The sequence below is a fragment of the Triticum dicoccoides genome, chromosome 7A (genome assembly GCF_002162155.2).
Source record: "Triticum dicoccoides isolate Atlit2015 ecotype Zavitan chromosome 7A, WEW_v2.0, whole genome shotgun sequence".
Lineage (NCBI taxonomy): Eukaryota > Viridiplantae > Streptophyta > Magnoliopsida > Poales > Poaceae > Triticum > Triticum dicoccoides.
In genome coordinates this window covers 101,497,431-101,512,378 of record NC_041392.1, presented here as the reverse complement: position 1 = coordinate 101,512,378, position 14,948 = coordinate 101,497,431, and positions in this window count along the sequence as shown.

Genomic DNA, 14,948 nt, shown 5'->3' with positions numbered 1-14,948 from the left:
CGGCGGTCGTGTCCTCCATCTCGATGCTTCAGCCGGCCGTCACCACACGGTCACACAACGACATGCACTGTATGATAACCTATCGATTCCGCCGCCCCCGAATCTCACGACGTCGAGGTGGCCATGTGAGGGCTCGCCGGAGTGGTTTAGGAGAGGATCAGGGGGGTGTGGAGATCTGGGTGGAGGTGGTTCGGGAGAGGATGGAGACCGTGAAAGGAAACCAAAATCATAGGTGATTTTCTCCCTTTTTTTCCATGCGGAAGACAGGTGGAGTCAAACGATTTATTTGGAAAAAAAATCGGTGGGGGATGTCGATCGATGCGAGGGGTTGCGTGCGAGCGAACGAGCGAACGAGGTACGGACTCTTTCATTAGGAGTAGAGATACTGGAATTACCTGCGGCTGAGATCTTGCAACCACACCTCCCCTCTAGGCATTGAATCTCTATCGGAAGTCCCACTATATTTTCTTCTTTTTGACTACCTGGCCCTAATTCTCCCTAATTCCGCCTTCTCCTTAATAATTCCAATTATCCTCGTTCCCACCGACCTCGTCACAATATACGCCGCTCTCCGTACGTACAGTCCCCTAGCGCTCGAGGCCTAGGGTTATGTTTGTCCTCCGGCGAAGCGTCGAGAGTTCCCCGAGATTGATCGCTCTTGCTGCGATCGCGACCCTCCTCAACACCCTCCGACTCTGCTTGACTCCTCGAGCGAGCGCCCCGCTTGCTTGACGGCGGCGCTAGGGTTTGGTTGGGAGTTTTGTTCTTGCGTCTAATCCTGGGATGGCAACACCATCGGAAGCTAGCGGATCGGGACCAAAGTTTCCGGAGGATCCTAGTGTTCTACTAGAGAGACTACATCTGGAAGATGACGAGCTTGACAATTTGGTTTGGGAGGAGGAGGCGGATGAACCAGATGAGAAACCTAAGTGGTTAGCCCTAGCCAGGGTTTTGACGAGAAGTCTTTTGGTTAAGGAGCTTTGATCGCTGACATGAGAGCGGCCTGGAACCCTGCGCAAGAAGTAGTGTGGAGGAGAATAAACCCAAATCTGTTCTCCGTGCAGTTTAATTGTCTTGCTGATTGGAACAAGGCGATCCACCAAGGTCCTTGGGATTTTCGAGGTATGGCTTTGATCATTGCTGAGTATGACGGCTTCAAGAAGCCAGAGACAGTCAAGTTGGATAAGATAGAAACCTGGTGTCAGATTCATAAGCTGCCTGATATGGTTCTGAAAAGAGAACAGTTTGTGAAGAACATGGCAAAGCGGATTGGTGAAGTTCAGGAGGTCCAGATTGTCCTCCCTAATGGCTTCATAGGGGAGTTTGTTCGGGTTAGAATCAAACTGGATGTTACGAAAAAATTAACAAGATTTGTGGGCTTCACAAAATCTGGTGAAACTGAATATTATCAGGTTAAGTTTGAGAGACTCCCTGTTTTCTGCTATATGTGTGGCCTCCTTGGGCATTGGTATGAAGAATGCGGCTCTGGAGAGCACGCAAAAAAGGACATGGAGTGGGGACCTTTTATCCTTGCGTCTAGGAGAGGACGTTCTGGAAGGGCCAGAAATAATAGCAGCAGTTTTGATGATAATACAGAACTGGATGAGGAAGGCCTTGATGGTGAGGAAGGAGATGATACCTTTGGCAGAGGGAAAGGAGCTGGGCGCGGGCGAGGCCGTGGACTTGGTCGTGGTGTTGACATGAATCGTGGACAGTATAAACGTGGCTTTCATGGAAGCACGGTGGAAAAAACGACCACCAACGAACACATGACACGGAGCTGGCGTTTCAACGCGGTTAATGCGCTACACGATCCAGGTGTTGAGTTAAATCCTAGTGTGGGTGCAGGCCAGGAGCAAGTGATGGGAGATGCAAAAACATCTACAGAAAGAGGAGTGCTGATGACTCTGAACCTGTAGCAAAAACATCTACAGAAATTGTCTGTGACAAGAATCCAGGTGCTATAGTCCGTGTTGGAAACATGGCTAACGGCCTAGACCAGCTTGGAGGGCAGGACCTCCCTGATTCTTCTCTTGGAACCCCACAGAAAAAGCAAATAAGAAAAAACCGAAGGCAGACGATGGTGCGGCCATTGACAGCAAATCGACAAGTGAAGCGGCGGCCTTCGTGGAGGAGGACCACCGGAAGCAATGAATCTTTTAAGTTGGAACTGCCGGGGGGCGGGGAACTCCCGGACAATTCGAGAAGTAGCGACATTTATCCAGTTGCATTCCCCCAGCTTGGTGTTTTTATGTGAAACTAGGCAACCAAAGGAGAAAATGAAGAGGTACAGGAAAAGATTTGGTTTGAAAGGTTTTGACGGGGTTGATAGCATTGGCAACAGTGGAGGGCTAGCTCTATATTGGAATGAGGCATTTAATCTTGATGTTGTTTTTTCAAATCAAAGGTGTATGGATGCTTATGTCAAACTAGGCCCTGATGATGCTATGTGGAGATTAACTTGTGTCTACGGTGAACCGAGGGTAGAGGACAGACACAACATGTGGACTATGCTGAATAATATGAGTACCCAATCTGACCTCCCTTGGTTAGTAGTGGGCGACTTCAATGAGTGTATGTGGGACTTCGAACATTTTTCTCTAACCCCGAGACCTGTCGGACAGATGCAAGCCTTCCGGGATTGTCTTGAGATTTGTGACTTGGCAGATTTGGGTTTCACAGGGGTGGCTCATACGTATGATAATAGGAGTGGTGCAGGCAATGTACAGGTACGGCTGGATAGGGCAGTTGCGTCCCCTTCTTGGCGCAATTCTTTCGAGCACCCTACCATTCGACACTTAGTCTCGGCAGTCTCGGACCATGTGGTCGTGCATGTGAGGTGTGATATATTGGTGGACCAGCATGTAAAAAAGAAATTTCGCCAATATGAAGTTATGTGGGAACGCGATCCGGTCCTGCAAGAAGTAATTTCGAAGGCATGGGCGGAGGCAGGGCAGAAGTCATGTCTTGGGGATGTTCATGCAGCACTAAGATCTACCATGAGTAATCTTTTTTGCTGGAGCAAGCAGGAGTTTGGTAATATTGCATGCGAGATAGAGAAGTCCAGAACTCAGTTAGAGGAACTAATGCTAATGAATGCAGATAGATGCGATATACAACGTGTTACAGACAAGATGAATGACCTTTTGTATCGGGAGGAGCTGATGTGGTTACAAAGGTCAAGAATTGATTGGCTGAAGGCAGGGGATCGCAACACAAATTTTTTTCATGCAAAGGCAGTGTGGAGAGCTCGGAAAAATAGAGTGAATAAGTTGCAGGATGCGCATGGCATGAACCACACAGGAATTAAGGAGATGGGTGCTGCAGCCACAAGCTATTTTGAAAATCTATTTACGTCTGACCCAAGTATTGATCATACTCCTGTTACAGAATTGTCCGAACAAGTTATAACTCCAGAAGTAAATGAGGGTTTGTGCGCAGAGTTCACAGACAAGGAAATAGTGGATGCGCTCTTCTAGATTGGTCCCTTAAAGGCTCCGGGGCCTGACGGTTTCCCTGCTCGTTTTTTCCAGCGCAATTGGGCAACGGTGAAAGAAAGTATTGTTGTGGCAGTAAAAGACTTCTTTCGCACAGGTATAATGCCCCCTGGTGTTAATGATACTATAATTGTTATGATCCCTAAAACTGATAATCCCATGAAAATTACGTATTTCCGTCCCATCAGTTTATGCAATGTTGTGTACAAAGTGGTCTCAAAGTGGCTCGTAAATCGCTTGAGGCCAGTTCTTGATGACATTATTTCACCTGCTCAAAGTGCATTTATACCTGGACGTTTGATCACTGACAATGCCTTTGTAGCTTTTGAATGCATACATCACATCAAGCAAGAGAAAGATCCCACGAAGAGCTACTGTGTGTATAAGCTTGATCTCTCAAAGGCTTATGACAGGATGGATTGGAACTACCTTAAGCAAATGATGCAAAAGCTTGGCTTCGCTCACCGCTGGGTCGACTGGATAATGTCATGTGTGACCTTAGTGAGATACTTCGTAAAATTTAATGTAGCTATCTTGGATTCGTTTGCACCGACGCGTGGTCTTCGGCAAGGTGATCCACTATCCCCTTATTTGTTCCTATTTGTTGCCGACGGCCGCTCCGCTCTTATCACCAAGGGTATTGAATCTGGAAATTTATCTCCGCTGAAAATTACAAGAAGAGCTCCCGGTGTTACACATCTATTATTTGCAGATGACACGCTTTTATTCTTCAAAGCTTGTGACCAAGAAGCAAATTACATCAAGAGTATCTTGGTTGATTATGCGAATGCCACTGGGCAGTTGATAAACCCCTCCAAATGCTCATTGTTGACCGGGACATCTTGTCCAGATGGGGTTACGGAGAATGTGAAAGTGGTGTTGCAGCTACTCTCTTCGGGGTTTGAGGAGAAATATTTGGGATTGCCGACCCCAGATGGAAGGATGTCAAAAGGCAAGTTTCAGAACCTGCAGGTCAAGTTAACCAAGCGCTTGTTTGCCTTTGATGGACATCCAACACAGGCAGGAAAAGAAGTGCTCATTACAGCAATTGCCCAATCAATCCCAACATATATAATGAGTGTTTTCAAGCTCCCACTAGAAGTGTGCGATGATCTAAATCGCATGGTCAGAAACTATTATTGGGGGGCAAAAAAAGGGAAGAGGAAAACTCATTGGTATGCCTGGCATAAAATGACAAGGCCTAAAAAACAGGGCGGGCTGGGATTTAAGGATTTTCGGCTGTTTAATTAAGCCCTATTGGCACGGCAGGCATGGCGAATTCTGGAGTACCCCAACAGTTTGTGCGCGAGGTTATTCAAAGCAAAGTACTTCCCAAACGGGCGTTTACTGGACACAGCTTTTTCTGGAAATCCCTCTCCTACTTGGCAGGCAATTGTTCATGGCTTAGAACTCCTCAAGAAAGGGGTGGTTTGGAGAATTGGAAATGGCCAAAATATACGTATTTGGCGCGACCGGTGGATTGTTCGAGAGACATGTGGACTAATTACTACTAGAGGAAGGTGTCGCTTGAGATGGGTCTCTGAACTGCTGAATCATCATGGGACTTGGGATTGGGACAAGATAACAGAAATGAGATACAGAAAATTAGACTGTTTCCTCGGGTTGGAGAGGACTTTGTCGCTTGGGCTCCGGAGAAAAGTGGAGTGTTTACAGTGCGCAGCGCGTACAAACTCGCTAGCGACGAACTTTCAAATGAAATGGAGGCCTCAAGCTGCTCTAGACCAGATGGGACAAGAGATGGATGGAAGCATATTTGGCGGAGTGCAGCACCACCAAAGGTCCGTTCCTTTGCATGGCGTTTGGCTACGGACTCCCTAGCAAATTATACAAATAAAGTTAAAAGACACCTGGAAGTTACAGCAATGTGTCCAGTTTGTGGAAGGGAAGAGGAGGACTCATTCCATGTGTTCTGTTCATGCAACCATGCAGTACAGCTATGGATAGCAATGGCGGAAGTATGGGACTTACCGGTGCACTCACAGATTAAAAATGTTGGCCGGGATTGGTTTTTACACTTGGTTTCTGAGATACAGGAAGATAAGTTGGTTCGGGTGATGATGCTTTTTTGGAGAATTTGGTTCTTACGCAATGAGATGGTGCATTCAAAGAAGCCACCCCCTGTTGAGATCTCAGTACGTTTTTTGAGCAGCTATTTATCCTCGCTTTTGGTGCTGCAATCTGAACCAATCGGTGAACCAATCAAAGGGAAAGCTCCTGTCGAATCTGTCCTTGTTTTAAGACAAAATCCACATGAGCAGAGATATATGCATGGGAGTAAATGGACTAAACCTACTGTTGATAGAGTAAAGCTTAACACAGATGCTTCTGTCCTAAGTGATGTGGCAGGTGCAGGAATGGTGCTTAGAGACCATGAGGGGACTGTCATATTTAGTTCCTGTCGATGCATTCACTCTTGCGATGACATATTGGAAGCTGAACTTCTGGCTCTGAAGGAAGGAATTTTGCTTGCATTGCAATGGAGTAACTTGCCCATAGATGTGGAATCGGATTGTTTGGAGGCTGTCAAGATGATTACAGGAGGAGGAGAAAACAAGTCTAAATATGTATTCATTGTCAGAGATATCATTACTGCTTTAGGAGAGAGGGATTCTTGCATTACTCATACCCGTCGAACCTGTAATAATGTTAGTCATGCCTTGGCAAATTTTGGTAGGATCCATCGCCGAACCATGGTTTGGCTAGGATCTGCACCAGATGAGGTCATGGAACTAATAGAACGAGAATGTAACTTTTTTTTTGAGTAATGCAAGTCTTATTCGCAAAAAACAAAAAAAATACACCGCTCTCCAGCTCCGCTCACCAATCTCCTACCAGTGAGTGTTCATCGCCACGGTATGAGTCTGGTATCCTAAGTGTCCCTACCGATGCGACATCATTAGGCAACTAGCTAGAGCACGGAGCACCAAGAAACTTTGCGGTCTAAATTCCAACAGCAATTTATAATTTTGTCAGCTACTTAAAAATAAGCAAATGCTTACATTATGTCGGTGAAACATTCCGGGTGTGGGGCAGCGCCATCGAGGCACGGCGCCATGGCCAGGAGAAGATGAAGCGGGCACCAGGGAAGCGTTGCCGGCGGGCCGCCAGGCCGTCTAGGGGATGTGTGGTGGTGCTGGCATGCAACATCGAGCTCCATCTTGGCATGGTCCTAGTAATGAGTGGCCCACATCGAAGCTTGATTTTGGAAGTGATGGCTCGAATCAGAATAGGAGGGCGTGTAGATCAAACAACCGTGTTATATGCATTAAGCCTCTTTGGCTTCCTCGGTGGTTATATAGTCAGAAGATCAAACGACCCAGGGATGGCTGCGTACTAAATACAAGTTTTATCGCATGATTTGTTTGTTTTTTTCAGACATGGCTTTTGTGGGATGTTTATTATGTCGATAGGTTGTATGTCAAGAGAAATATGGTAGTGGGATGAACTATTTAGGTATTATAGATCTCATATCGAGTTGTTATTGTTGTTGATGGTCTTATACCATCGAGGAATTGATCGTAGCAGGAATTTGGACCATTTTTTGGTTTATTTAATAAGCATAACTCCTATTTTCTATTGAGTTACTAATGGTTGAATCACAATATACTAACATGGCCATTATTCTAAATCCATGTTCACATCATTCATCTTTAACATGCATAACATTGACCAAGAAAATAAAAATATTTGACAATAATGAAAACACTATGCGACACATAATACCTAGAAATTCTAAACCCATGTTTATATTCCTTCGTCTGTAAGATGCAGAACATGCCAACAAGAAAAATCAAATTTTTTGACTATAATGAAAACACAATGCGACGCATAGATAAAAAAAATCTTCATGGTCCAACACCTCGATCATTGAACATGTATATTATTGCCTCGAGCGGACTCAGTAAATTGTCCATATGATTACAAATTTCCAAATGGAAATGTAACTAAATTTTATTTCAATATAGAACTAAAATGGCAATGATAACTAGCGTCTTGCTAGAAGAAGATTCCGGCGGCGCATCAATCTATCCACCATTTCCCACAGAAGATTGTCCTACATCGACACCATTATAGCCCATGTAAGCACCCATCTCTAGAAATCCATTGTAGAATGGTTGATCCGATAGGCCATGACCCCATGATTCATACCCAAATGGGTCATTGACGATCAAATCATTGCCGCCAGAGTTGACCAAAAGTGGAGAGGCCACCAAATTATACCCAGTTGTTGAGTTTGGGTTTGCATTGTTTTGTTGTGGGTTCACTGGGTTGGAAGAACTTACATAGTCGTTGACACTTATATCTAGTGGGGGAGGTAGCTCAAGTGCCTGATTAGATGTGGTTTGTAGCTGGGAAGCAATCTGTGGCACTGAAGAAGATGGTGCAGGGTGGAACATTGATGGTTCCTGAGGAACCTGTGGTGCCACAATCTGCCCTGGTGGTGGTGGAGACGAAGGCACCTGGTGTTGTGGCAGATGGTGAGCCCACGGTGAGTGCGCTGATGAAGGGACAGTCTTCATGTGATTCGATGGTGGACCACTTGATGGTGGCATATTTTGTATCATGCTTGCACCACTAGTCATGGCCTTGTGGCCATAATGCAATGGTGGCAACCGGTGTCCAATTTCCTCATGGACACGATAGATTTCATTGGATAGATTTTTTAGATCTTCGGGACCGAGTTCTTCTTCCTTCGAGAAGATAAGGTTTGCCACCGTACCTGGGTGTTGCTCCAGGATTTGTTTCATATGCTTGATGGAGAGTTGGTTTTCCTTAAACTCTGTCATGCAATGCATATCTAGCCGAGCCACCTCACCTTGTAGTTGTGCAATCCTAGTAGTCGTTGCCTCATCGGCAAGTGGAATTGCCAGTGGTGCACATGCTAGGAAAGCATCAACAATGGGGTCAGCAGATGGCGTCCCAAAGGAATGCATCTTCTCATTTTCCTTCTCTACGACGATAGCAACCCTAGCACTAGTGACAGCAGAGAGGTCAGCAGCGACCTTAAACAAACCGCCACATCGCTTGGAGAACGTGAAATCATGCTCTTTGTCATCATTGATGTACGTGATAGCTGAGCGCCTATCCTTCTTTGGCATAGTAACTCCTATAACGACAAAGAAACTTACTACTAGAAATAGGAACCACAAGGATCTACAAAATGCTTGAGATTTGCTAAAGCTGTTGACTAACGACATATTGGTGGGAGATATGTGGAGATGTACCCCCCTTATATAGAAGGGAAGGGTTGTGAACGCCCCAAGGACCCTTCCATTCTCCAAAAGAGAGTTTTACTAATAATACAAAATTCCATCTTCCTATGCCCATGTTAGGTCTACTTGTCAGAGGCATTAATAGAATGGTGTATGAGAAATATTTGTGATCATGATACTTTTGCATAATATGAATGATAATAAAATTTCATCCTAATCCATACATCCAAATTTAGTAGCAATTGATATATATCCATTAATGTTTGAGTAGAGTGGATCATGTAAATCTGTAGTAGGCATTAACATATTACAAATTTATAAATATGCTAGTTTTGTATAGAATTGATTTTTAGTCAAGTATCCATATATGAGTACATTAATATCATTCTTTTGAATTGCCGCGTATGTTACTATATGTGTGTATCTATATCCTTATTTAGAACCATTCAAAAACTTCTAAACAAATTAGAAGATTAGAAACACTAAATCATTGATATCTGATTACATACACATCCTCACCCATTAGCATTGTAAATTAACGACGAGTTAAATCCTACTAAGTTTTATTTCTATGGATACCACCATTGTGATAAAATGCTTTTTATTATTAAATGTGTTCCAACAATTACATTACATTTAAATAATTCAACGAGCAAATTTGTTACATCCAAAACCTCTACTAGTAGTTGTTTTCTCTAGTAGTAGTCATTTAATCCATAATATGTTGTGAAAGAATGGACTTTTGCGCCTTCAATAGAAAATAACCTACTCTCTCCAGCTGAGTTTATAGGTTCGAATTTTAAAGTACCCCGTGCCAAGGTTCTAGCGCGAAAGCTGGCTCATATTGGGGTTACAAAATTGGCCTACTAACTTGCTTAATTTCATAGCTCAAATTTATTTTGGACCCTTGAAAATCTTGCATGTAGCAACTATTTTTTTTAGAAGATGTAGCGCCTATATATGCTACTCTCCTCCCTCTCCATTAATTCTTAATAACATGGCCCACCTTGTCATGCCATGTATGAGATCAATTTCTCTCGTCCGTATTTTGCACTGCATGCACAATAATTGCTAGTAATCCATGATGTCTTGCATTTGCATACATCCATATGAGTAATGTCCTACATTCATGCTTGATACTAAACATACGTGCAAAACAAAGTGCTAAATTGTCGGAAGTTGATCAGGGGTGACACGGCATGCGAGACATGAGTTATGTGTATGCTTTAAAAACCCGCCCTAAATATCCAGAAAACGAACATTTGGAATTCTGCACCAAATCGCTGGATGGAAGGATTATGAGATATTGGGAGAAACTAGTATGTACAAGTACATAAGAAAGTCATGTTACTTTGCCTTTCCCTTCAATCCCTAAGCTCCCTCGGAATAGAGAACTATGGTTGCTCCTGCCAATTGGCATCATTGACCCCATACATTGGTAAGTTATGGCGTGCTCGTGTGGAACACCCATGCACACATGAGGCACACTGTAAAAAGTATCAACTATCCAGTTTTCCATCTTCTAACGACCTTACCTCTCATCACTCCAGATCATCTATCTTGCTCCTAGAATTGCATTCGCCCCTTAAATTCCATCGACCTTCATTTCTAAACCAATACACCCTAGACACATTGATTTATTTTAAAATCAAATTCCATTTTTTATTAATATTTATATTTTGTACTAAGTTACTACTAAAGCCAGAAGGTAGGTTTCCCTTTTGTGTGACTATGATTTCAAGAATCTTTCAAAATTCATAAAATTAAGTAAACATCATGTAAATAATAACTCCCATGATAAATCCATGCAAAGGTGGGACGGGTGTGCCTCGGGAGGGTCTCTGCTACATCCTAAACATATGTAATTTTGAAGTTTCCATGTCATTTTCTTATAGGAGTAAGAATTTTTTATTTTTTGTGCACTAATCTATTAATAATTTATCAAAGAGATGAGTTACATGTCTTTGTGTCTCTAGGTACTAGAACCTTCTAGAAGTCAAACAAATTTAGAGGTCATTTATTTAGTGGAGAGGGCATGTTCCAAAATATGTAGGTAGGGGTTTATGGGGTTCGTGTGACATAGGGCTAGGGCATGCCCAGCGACGCATGGGCTCCATAGGAGTCCTTCCTCTTGAGTCTCATGCCCATATCTATATATTGTGTAAAAACCCTCGCTCAAATTATCTACAAATTTTTTCCACCGCCACATTGATTCGAGGCGAAATTCATCTGCAACTCTATTTCGGTACTCTGGTGGAGGGGAAACTTATCACCATCTTCATGAACCAATGATCTCTCATGCTCCCTTGATGAGGTATGAGTAGTCCATCTCCTAGAAAACTAGTTAGTAGATGTAACTATGCGGCATCTTCTCTCCAATGTCTCACAAAGATCACATGAATTTCCTAACATGCTTGTGATCCATATAATGTAATATTATATAGAATCTTCTTGCTATGTGATAAATACTTACATTTTAATCAGATTATACATGTTGCATGGACTTTTTATAGATCTATATTGCTCCATGATTCATTACTCCATACAATTGCTAGTTTAGATGGAAGATCAATATACTGAGTGGTGTGCATTGCTTGCTGCTAGGTGTATAGCCTAACAACAAGTTAGGCTCCCAAGTGCAGGAGTCTGTAGCTAGTGGCAAGACTTTTCCCTCATTGAAAAAACAAGGTATCAATCTATGGAGGTACAAGGTTCTGTAGGAACGAAGTATGTGTACCAGAGGGGGTGTGAATTGGAGTTCTTAAATTTTCTTCGGAGAACTCAAAACTCTCATAACCCAGCAGCGGAGCGAATGAAAAACAAACTACAAAGAGCTAAAACTAATAACCGAATGGAAACTAAACATGCGTCGAGACATATCATATGAAGGAGAACATATAAAATGAAAATATGGGTAACAGAGATAACCAGCGGTGCTCGATGGAGACAGGGTATTTGTTCGACAAGTTCATCCTTCTGCACAAGGACTACGTCTGGTTGGAGGGGCTGTGACTTAACATGGAAGATAAACTCTCTTCACCCTATTATCCTCGACAATTGCTTCGTCAACCAATGTCGATTACTCATGGTAGATACTTGAGGTGATCTCCGAACCTTTACAGACTTCTTCTTCGAGAACCACAATCACTCTTGGTCTCTGAAGAATATGACACCTAACCGTCTAAAGCGTTTGCACCTCTCAAGAGTAATAGGAGGAGCATACTAGACTTAGATTCCAGTGATGCTGAACCACTATATAATTCTCTGGCTCAAGGGTTTTTTCTCTTGGTGGATTTTAAACTCAAATCGCTCGGAGAGGGGGTTACTCAACAATCTTCTCAGATTCAAATGGAGAGCCACCGGAAAAGCCGACGTGGGGAGGCTATTAATAGTTGCAGCCTTCTCGGATGGGAAATGATCATTTTAGACATGTTGTCCAGCCAATGGCCAACCGACACGTTACACAACAGTTGGATTTGGGAGCAACAGTAACATAACTTGAGGAACAAGTAATGTTAACTCCTCAGTCTGAGACAAATCTCTCACAGCGAAGAAGATCACAGTCTCTTGCCGGCAAGCATTTGCTCGGAACAAAAAGAGATTTCTCTCGCAATTTTCATAGCATCAGAGATTCAAAGTTTCGAACGATACACCCCTCTTAATAGTACGATGGTCCTATGACTCAATAAAGAGAAGAAGAACAACGAAAGAAATGCTACATCTTCACTTCGTCTTCAATCTCCTCGGATGCAGTCATTTTCCTCGGACATACACCGAACTAATTGCTTCACTTTAGAAATTTTTGAGGGGTCACTCTTGTTATCATAATCTTCGGTGATAACCTTCGCTGCAGTGCGGGGAGATTATCTTCGTCGTTTGCATCAAACTCCTCGATATCTCAGGGACCTGTTTGTCTATGTGCATTAGCAAACACATAAGTCCCATAGTGTTTATATCAACAAACTCCAAAACATAAGGGGCCTATCATTGCACCAACAATCTCCCCCTTTCTGGACGGTTGTTGACAAACAGACAATCACCGAAGTGAAGATAGATAAGTAAAAAGTAATTCGAACAAGAGTGAATTAGCGTTACTTGGCTCGATGATGCAGTATACCCCCCTAGATGTATGCAGGGATATAGATCTAAAATAAAATTCTCCTTCAATTTACTGAAGTATATGGAGGAAATTTCAATCATTCAATATAATGATTCGCACTGATAATATATAATCCATCGGGATTGTAGTGCAATCATTCATATCTTCTGATAATAATTCCACCAGCAAAACAAATGCTTCAAGAAAGATACTGCAGCAGGCGGGGTTATTAACATTACAGCATAGAAGTTTACAACACAGAACAGATAGTCTTTAATGCATAAGTTTTCAAAAGACACGTGAAACGAAACCAACGGAATGCAAAAGAGAAAATGCATCAAAACTCGATGTAATTCTCCCCCCTTTTGTCAACTAGTGTAAAAACGGTGACGAATAACATGAGTGAGAAGCGGTGAACTTGATTCACTCAGAGGCATTGATAACCCATAAGTATAGGGGATCGTTTGTAGCCTTTTTCAATAAATAAGAGTGTCGAACCCAACGAGGATCTAAAGGCAGAACAAATATTCCCTCAAGTTCTATCGACCACCGATACAACTCTACGCACACTTGACATTTGCTTTACCTAAAACAAGTATGGAACAATTTTGCAAGAATAAAACTATGAGTACTTTGTGAGAATAAAACCATAAATAAATTGGAAGGTAATAAAAGTGGATAGCTTTTGTCAATAAGAAATTTATTTGTCCCTAGGCAATCGATAACAAGTACCGGTAATCATTCTTGTAATTTTATATGAGGGAGAGGCATGAGCTAACATACTTTCTCCACTTGGATCATATGCACTTATGATTGGACCAAGCATCCGCAACTACTAAAGATCATTAAGGTCATCAAATCCAACCGTAGCATTAAGTATCAAGTTCTCTTTACTCCCATACGCCATAACCCACTTATCCGCGTTTAGGCTGCTGTCACCCCCGCAACACTGACAATAAGCAAACCAGGAACATATTGCAACACCTTACAACGGGGGCCCCTCCATTTGCGCGACACGGGGGGCACTGTAGGACATGACCATAGATAAAATATACAATCATACCACCAAGATCACGATTAACCCAACATGACAAAATGAATCTACTCAAACATCATAGGATAACCATAGATAATTGGGAAATAATATATGGAGTTGAGCACCATGTTTAAGTAGATATTACAGTGGGGAGAAGAGGTGTTACACCGCTACATAGAGGAGGAGGAGTTGGTGTTGACGGTAGCAAGATTGTTGATGTAGATCGTCGTCATGATCCTTGCCCCAGCGGCACTCCAGCGCCACCGCGAGAGAGGGGGAGAGAGCCCCCTACTTCTTCTTATTCCTTGGCCTCCCCCTAGATGGGAGGAGAGTTCCCCCTCTGGTCCATGCCTTCCATGGTGGCGGAGGGGCGGGAGCCCCTCCGAGATTGGATCTCCCTCTCTGTTCTCTTCTGTTTCGCGTTCCCTAGATCTGGCCCTTCACCATTTCTTAAATTCCCGGAGATCCGTAACTCCGATTGCGCAGAAATTTTTACACGATTTTTTTCTCCATAAATTATATTTTTTGTGCCCGTAGAAGGGCCCCAACCGACTTATGAGGAGGGCATAAGACACCCGGGCGGGTGCTCGGTGCGCCCTGGTGGGTGGTGGTCACTGTGGGCCACCGTTTGCATTGATTCCTAAATAATTCTTCGTGAAATTTTATCGCGTTTGGACTTTGTTTGATACGGATTTTTTGTGAAACAAAAAACATGCAACAAACAGGAACTAACATTGGGCACTGGATCAATAGGTTAGTCCAATAAATCATATTAAATGTTGCCAAAAATATTTGAAAGTTGTATAATATTGGCATGAAACAATAAAAATTATAGATACAACGGAGACATATCAGCATCCCCAGTCTTAATTCTTGCTCGTCCTTGAGTAGGTAAATGATAAAAAAGATAATTTTTGATGTGGAATGCTACCTAGCATAAACTTGATCATATGTCTAATCACGGCATGAATATTAAGACATAAGTGATTCAAAGCAATAGTCTATAATTTGACATAAAGACATTAATACTTAGGCATCCCAACAAACAATCATGCATGTCTTTCAAAATATCAACGCTAAAT